At 42.2% G+C, this 8,399-nt stretch overlaps 1 protein-coding gene across 1 annotated transcript in view; it reads right to left on the reverse strand.

Moving 5' to 3' along the window:
* The window catches only part of FAT3 (FAT atypical cadherin 3), a 368,576-nt gene extending 360,485 nt beyond the window's left edge, over window positions 1-8,091 (reverse strand). Inside the window, exon 1 of the mRNA XM_009286273.1 lies at window positions 7,718-8,091. The gene's annotated coding sequence lies outside the window, so the exon portion shown is untranslated. The remainder of the gene's footprint in view (window positions 1-7,717) is intronic.
* Window positions 8,092-8,399: the final 308 nt, after the last annotated feature.

Here is an 8,399-nt window from a genome sequence, read left to right on the forward strand (position 1 = left end):
GCTCACCCCCCCCCCCCCCCCCCCCCTTTTTTTTTTCCTTTTCTTCTTTTTTTTGTATTTTTTGTTGATTTTGTTCTCACTGGGGATTGAGCTGCCCTATTGCAAATATGCCTGCGAACAAAAGGGAGGGAGGGAGAGAGATGGGAACGGGTGCCTGGGGCAGGCGGGAGGGATCCTTTCCATGTCCATGGCAGCTCAAACTGTTTGTCAAACAACAGCCGGAGTTGAGGCAACCAAGATGGTGTGTAAAGAGCAGAAAGTACCTCCGAGAAACATACTGAACACTATCAAAATACCCAAGTCTTAAATAGACACATGAAGTATTTAAATGCTTTCACACCCATAACAAATTTTGTTTACTGCCCAGCATTTAAACAGCTTTTTCTTTACTATTGTAAGATTGTTCCCAAACAGTGTGAATTTGATGTTGCAATGAATAGTAGCACTTCAACTCCTATTTACAATCCATTCAGCAACATAATTCCACAAATAACATGCAGGATTTCCACACTTTATGAAACAAAACCTGTTCTTGGCTCAAAAGTTGTGCAAATTAGCTGACAAAAATCACTTCCTTTTGTTTTTCCTCTCTGACATAGAAAATTAAAGGAAAAAAAAGAATCACTAACCAAGTAATATGAAAAACTTTATTAAAACCATTAGAACCACCAAGCATTGTTAACGTCCCTCTCGTAATTATATGCAAAATGCTCAGTATCCAAGGAAACAGCGTAGTAACGAAGCTGGAGACTACTGTATAAATGCACCTTCTAAATCACCACCAAGAATGTCTATTTCAGAGGGACTGGCCAGTTTATTAGTGTGTGACACCCTGATCGCTTAGACATGCTACAGCTTAAAAACAAAAAGCTAACAAGCTACTTTTGCATAAAGGACCCTTTTGTCTACCCGGTATGAACAGCCCCTTCTTAGCATCTAGTTACAGAGTTCCTCTGCAGAGTTGCAGATTTCTCTAAGCCCGTATTCACCTTCATGAGAATTGTTCAGAAATCTGTAGTGATGGGCACTAATTAAACTGCATAACCAGCAACAAATGAAGCAGAGATGCTGTCCTTTGCTCCAGCTTCTTAGCAAACTCAGATGTGCAATAGGAGAAATACTGAAACTCCACTCTTCTCTGGAGCCCAGTGGACTGAAATCCATTTCATTAGCATCAAGCACTAACACAAACTGACTTATGTCCACATTATTAAAATTAATTTAAAAACGAATACTTATGCTCCAATATCAACAGCTCATTCTCAGGGATGTTTCCTAGGAAGACAGGCAGGTCTACAGTAAGGAAGCCAATGCAAAATTCACTCCTGCTTTTTGGTGTTAGCACTTAGATCATCATGCCAAATCCCTAGTTTTTAGGCTCCATTTCAGCAAGCATTCATTTATTCTCCTGTTTTCTGTGGCAGCGTATTCCACCCGACAACCACTGAACATAAAGCAATTCCAGCCAGGTTCAAGCACCCTGTCACTTTGTGGATGAACTTTGGTATTCCTCTCTTCCAGTACGAGTGACAGCTTTATAGGAGCACATACCTCAACATCCCTGCTTCTTCTGTCGGATGCCCCTGTAATCTTTCTCTGTGACCTTTACATCCCAGCAGAACTGAATTCCATTTGGCTCATTCTTTTCCGTGACTGTAACACCCCTATCTATAAGTAGACAGCCTGAGCTACGCACAGTATTTCCAGTGTGGCCTCAGGCAGAGATAGCCAAGTGCTAGAATAACGCAACTGCCAGCTCCTACCTGACGGCACATACAGTCATACAACTCTGTTGCTTTTTTGAATGCTCTCAGGAACTGTGCTGATTTGGTAAAAGAGGCTCCGCTGTCTTCATGCTGCCTCCTCTTTGGTGCCCTGTCTCTTTAATTTTCAGAAACTTTACTCCTTTCCCATTGTAACCCTTGTTGCCTCTGTATGCAGATGCAAAGGCAACTTGTCTGCCCTTCTCCTTCCGCACACACTGCTTTGGGGGGTCTTGTACCATTTAAGAAATGTTCACATCTTCTGTAAATTCCGTCACTTTTCTTACACCTCTCCTCTTCCAGATTAGTGTGGGGCTGATCCTCATTTCTCAACACCACAAACTGCTTCATCTCAGGAAACACCTCGCTGCTTTGTCTGATGCTTTCTCCTCTCAAGCTCTGAAGCTCACTTTCACACACCACAATAACTGATCTTGCCCAATTAACCTTTTTAGCTGGCTCCTATGCCTAAGACGTTTTCTTAAAAGGCTATAGAAATTAGGGCCATAGCTTTCTCTCACTACTCCTTTTTTCTCTCTCTTTGTCAATATATCCCAGTTGTACAGCATGCCCTAATGGCAATTTCTGCATTGTACCAGTATATCTGCAGATCTGGCTTATAGTACCATAATTATCTGATGCTTCCCTAGATCTCTCTTTAGATTGCTTTCTTTAAACCTCCTCTATAATTTCATAAACGAGTTACCAGACTGGCTAAAAACTTTATTTTCTAAAGGCATCATCTTGTACTCTTGTACTTGAAGCAGTTGTGCACTCGAAGCAGTTAAGCAAGTGAACTTTCTCATTCCCACTGCATTTTACTGTGCTGCCAGCTCGTCCGCTTCACCAGCGCTGTTTTTTTTCTTTTGCCTACAACCAACAGTGACCACAGCAGTAATCTTGAGAATATCAATCCTTTCTCAAAAGCCACATCAGAGATGGAATTACTAGAAACACTACACCAATGAAGTCAAAACCTGTCAGCACTGTGAGAGCTGGTGCACCTTAGGCACTTTCGCCTTAATGCAAAATGCTACTTAAAAGTTACGATTCCAACCAAAGCTGGTTAATTCAAAAAAACTCAAGTCTGGAAGGGTAAGGGGACATTGCAATAACCTTCCAAGATGCTGCTGCTTATGCAGACCCACCAAGAACTCACCAGCAAGGAAACATTGAGGGGATCTGAACTAATTTGATCTCTAAAAGGCAAGTGCTGGATGCAAAACTGCAAATATTAACTGCCTCCACAAAGCCCATCTCCAAAAGGGTAGCTCTCCTGGCCAAGTCACCAGCAGCCTCATTTCCAGAGGTACCAGGCACCTATAACTCCATTGAACCGGAATGTCACTGTTCACTACCATGGGAAAGTGGAGCTCTTCACCTCTCTCTGTTTTAGCTTACTTATTGTGGTTCATGCTTATCTGCCTGCCGTGACTGTCGTGAGGTTTAATTAGTTTTGGTCTGTAAAACACACTGATATCCCCTGGAAAAGCTGTATATGCATTCACAGTAGGATCCCTGCAAGATAATTTTCTTGGCATCCCCGGAGTAACCAGCATGAGCAGCCAGAGGACAACTCCAAAGACGAGGTACTCAAAGCACTAAGCTGTCTGCAATCCCGATCTGTAACTGGAGGATCAGAAGTTTCAGGGGCAGCATTTTGGTGCAACACATGCTGAAACTGATGTGGGAGTTAACAGCGGTTTTACAGAAGAGCGCTGGCAAAAACATTCTCATCAGCATCTTTCAGCAAAATAAAGTAAAAAAAAAAGCCCACCTTAAAATGGAAATAATAGGGGGGAAAAATGGAAATCAACAACACTAACAAAAGCACCATATGGGTTTTTTAAATATCCCAAACAGCTTAAAGTTGCCCAGACTTCTGTATTCATTAATTGCTCAGGACACAGATTTATTTATTTATGGCTCAGAAAAGAATTCCCAGCTCAGAGGCTTTCCAAAGAACAACCCTCCCCAGTTCTGCATGGCCACCTCAGCCAACTCACCCTGCCGTTTCTTATTCTGATGCTAATGCAGTTCAAACAACCCAACCCTGCATTTTTTATCTACGCAATAAGCCTATCTTTAGGTCACTTAGTTGTGTCAGTTTAAATCACAACATTCCCATAGAGAAAAATCTGATCATTTTATTTACTTTTGGGGACAGAGAAGGGAGAGGGAAAAAAGTTCATTATAAAAATGCTTTTTTTGTTTGTGGTGCCTAATTCAAGCCCCACTGAAATCTGCATGAATTTAAACAGCAGTTGAACCATGAGAAACAACACATTTTAATTAAGACTTGCACAGCTACCTTCAAGACAGGATATCCTGAAAATATCTGACCGTGCATAGGCATATCATATTATACAATTATATATATATTATTAGGTCTTATCCAAAGTCTGCTGGAATAAAGGCCGAGAACCCATTGATCTCTGTGGGCTTCAGATCTCTCTTTTGTAAAATAAGCCTGGATTCTGCCACTCCAGCTTCCACAAGCATCCGCACGGGGATATTCACAGGGCTTCTCACAAGAGGGAAAAACCATGAAGTTGAAGCCATCCATGAAAGGTACTGGATTTATTCCAGATGTGGAACTGCTTTTAATTAATTTGGAAGCATTTGAAGTATTCGCTCATTAAATATGCTTTGCATTTCACACATGCATGTAAGAGAGTAAGAAAACCCAAAATTGAAGCCAAAATCATAATGTCTTATTAAAAAGACTCTGACACCACTTTTAGCAAAATTAGGCTCACATGAAGACAAGCGTTACAGCACTGCCATAACACACCACACCAATATCCAAAGCAGGCAGTGCCTGCGCTGCCTATCGCCAGGAAACCTCATCTTGACCTGGAGGACTCACTGGTTGGGAGCTCTCCCACCTCCACCCAGCCCTGCACCTCTCTGCACAGGATACTTCCCAGCGTGCCCATCCTCATCACCCAGGGCAATACTTTAAGTTCAAGATATCTGCCCTCCAGAGAAGGACGAAACAACTTATGGTAAATCTATGTGCCAAATCATCATTACCAGCAAAAATTTTGCATATGATCATACAGAATAAGATTCAAGCAGCCAAGAAGGGAGTAAAGACACTTCCTTCAACTTTTGAGGTGTCGAGCCAATGCCTACCAGCCACCTGTCACCATTCAACTCCAATTACAGCAATCTATGAGCACAGCACAGCACAGTCATCTACAGATGTGAGAAGCAAACAAAAAACTTACGGGCTCCTGCTTTTGTCAAGTTCACAGCAAAAAGCTCCACCACAGAGACACAAGAGTGAATTTGGATGCCTGCACCAAGGCTGGGCCCGCTCCCGTCCAAGCCAGGCAAGAGGGAGGTTGTGCACAGCGACACTCAGGCAGGTCCACACGCAGAAAACCACAGACCCTGCAGCACAGACAAAGCGTAGACACGTTTCTGCTATATCTAAATTTGCAATGGGACGCCGTTCACCCCAGAAGCGTGGCGTTCCTTGAAGAAGTGGACCTGTATCAGCCCATGCTACACCCCACGTGACCACCTCTGGATGCATCCAGAGGATCCAGATTAGGTCAGATATTTCCAGCGCACGCTGCAAACCCCTACGAAGACATCGCCGAACCTGGCGCTCCGTGGTAACAGACATTAACATAACGCAGCTCTTGTCTCCCCTCTAGTGGCTGACCCACCACAACCGCTTGCACGTCTTCTGTGGCCGCTGCCAACGCCGCGAAGGGCCGGAGCGTGTCCCCTGGCAAAGCCACTGCAAGCTGAGCCTCCACGTCTCCTGAGCCCGGGCTCAGTGCCACAGCCAGGCAGGGATGTTGTTGCACAGGGAAAATGCACAAGGCAGAAATGAGCACATCTGGGCAGAAGCACAGCTCTTCTGCTTCCACGGGAGCCCAAGACTCCCGATTTTGAGATGAGGTGAGCAAAATCACTATTTAGTATGAAGAACCACAGCTAAGTTCAGAACACAATTCTTTTTTTTAATTATTTCTCAGAGACCCAAAAGAATCAGGTATTTGGTGACTAAGAAACACTCAAACTTTTCCTCCCCAAAGACTGAGTTTTATATCGGACAATGACGGTTTTGTCACCGAGGGTCAAAATTAATTCTATTGATCACCAGACAAATCAGTGTCTCAATGATCTCTAATCAATTTTACCAAGTGCTACCGAACTGTGTGTGAAGTTCTCCTGTTCAAAACCAGCATACAAACATTAAAAAAACCCAAAACTTCACATTTCTTCACAAGTCATCTTTTTTTCCTAAAAAAACAAGCAGGAATATTCAAGTTTCTTTCCTTTGGTTGCCAGTGCTAAAATATGCTAACAGCATTAAGGCAAGGGACGACTTGCAGAGCTCACAATCTGTATTCAGCATAATTAGCAGATGCCAATTTAACTTATTACTGCTTCTTCCTTTCTATATTATAAAAAGGATGTCAATGAAAACCTGTTATCTAAATGACTGTTTTCTCAGTGCTGATATAAAGCAACAATCATGGGAAAATAGAGTCACAGAGCATGTGTTAGGAAATACCTGATTTTGAAATGACATTATAAACAGCTACAGTAAAGAAAGACATTAATGCCTGCAGACAGGACTTTTCTCTCTTCCTTCATACTTTGCATTTTTAGACTGTTTTTAAACTAATTACGTATTTGGTGGCATTCCTAGTTATTCAAATAAGCAATGCAACATTCAAGGTAAAGCAATATTGTTAAATGAGGTTGCTCAACTGCCTCAGCCACTGATTATTTCAAAGCATGAGAAGTGAACACCCTTAAGATGCCTTTTCTATGCAGAGAACTAACAGCTAAGAAGTAAGAACACAAATACCTGCGAAAGAAACCAAAGCAAGTCCTAAAAAAAATCAGCCTCTTCCAAAATGCCAAATAACAGACTGTGTCACAGCTAAGGGGACAGTTACCGAGTGCACTTCTCCTGCCTGCAAAGCTGAAACACATTTTATAAAACAAAGCCCTCTTGAACTAAGAGGCTGTTGAAAGATGCATCCAGCACACGCACGCAAAAAAGCAGTGCACACCAAGGCTATGGATTAAACAGGTTTCTAACACATAAACAATATAATGATCCAATCCAGGCATCATTCGCTGTTACTTCTGCCTGGTGAAGATGCCTTCCCGCTAACATTTCTGCATATTACAATGCAGTGCAAAAAAATATTTTAATAAACTATCTTCTGACTCTCAGGGCTAAGTTGAAAAGCCTTGTAAGGCTATGCTTCTCTGCAGCTTTAATCGATTTCAGCTATAACTTCATTTGTTATGCCTAACAGACAGTGTAAACTTCACCCTTCCCAAGAATTAAGAAAAAAAAAACATTTCATACTCTCCCATAAGCAGCGTATGCATAGCACAGAACAGAACCGCTGCACACATACCCCCAATTAAATTGGTCTCTGTGGAAACTAATAACTTTCCACAGTATGCACTGTAATCCAAGTAATAATTTTAAACAGGCATAAGCTGCAGTGTGCTGAACTAAGGCATTCTTACCTTGCAAAGAGTGCTTGAAGATGGTTAGTTACAGTAAAAGAGGAGAACGTGCATGTTGCCAAGTATTTCCCATGCAAAGGGGATATGCCTTACCCCACACATGCGCACGCACACACAAACTGGGTGCGTGTGCTTCCTAGGTAGAGAAAGAGGACCAGAAGAGATAAGCAGCAGCGATAATGCCTCGGCTTTATGTCTCAATCAGTAGCGAGTAAAGCTGGAGGAACCACTGGAGATGAAAAGGGGAAGAATTCCAAGAAACAAGGTTTTTTTTTCTCCTCTGGATGCAAAGAGCTTTGCTTGGGTGACCTATAATACCTTAGCACAAAAATCTTCATAACCCACCTCCCTCCCGAGCCAATTAGTTGCACATGTCAAATGACACTGCACAAACAATGCACAAAGACTTTAACAAAAAATATTAAAGAATCCCTTACCTTTTAGTCAGAATAAGTGACAGATAACAGGCATGAGAAACTCAGTTGGCACAGTTGCTGTACATATTTCTCTGTGGACTTCTCTTTAGTGCTCCCAAAAGCACTGAACATAAAAAAAACTCCAGCCTGCCTGCTTCATTCTTCAGCAACAGAGATACATGCTGTCACGGTAACGCGAAAAAGCAAAAAGAACTACAGATCTTAGTTTTTAAAGCCTTTGTGCTTATAGGGAAGAAAAAGAGAGAGAGGGGAAAAGGAGGAACAGAGCAAACACTTTTTCTAAGAGAAATCTGGTCTTGGCTGTAGAAGTAACCACAGCACAGAATCATTCAGTTTGAATTTCCCTGTTTGCAAGCTCCTTGGGAAAAAAAAAAATAAAATCAGTCTTTAGGGAAAAAAATCAAATGCATGGATGGGGGGAAGGGAGAGGAGGAGGAGGAGGAGGGTACTGCTCCTATGTGACATACATATGGAATGAGCATTAGAACAATGCTGACAGGACAGCTAAGCAACTGCACTCTGGGGCAGCAGTTTTCAAAGCAGAGCTTTTGCAGCTTTGCAGAAAGGAGAAGAAAACAATAAAAAAAAAAAGCCCTCCACTAAGCGGGAAAAAAAAAGAAAAAGGAAAGAAAAATAATAGAAAAGAAAGGAGCTGTTAATTCAAGAACTACCGGACCAAAAA

This window comes from Aptenodytes forsteri, unplaced genomic scaffold (genome assembly GCF_000699145.1).
Source record: "Aptenodytes forsteri isolate BGI_AS27 unplaced genomic scaffold, ASM69914v1 Scaffold376, whole genome shotgun sequence".
Classification (NCBI taxonomy): Eukaryota; Metazoa; Chordata; class Aves; order Sphenisciformes; family Spheniscidae; genus Aptenodytes; species Aptenodytes forsteri.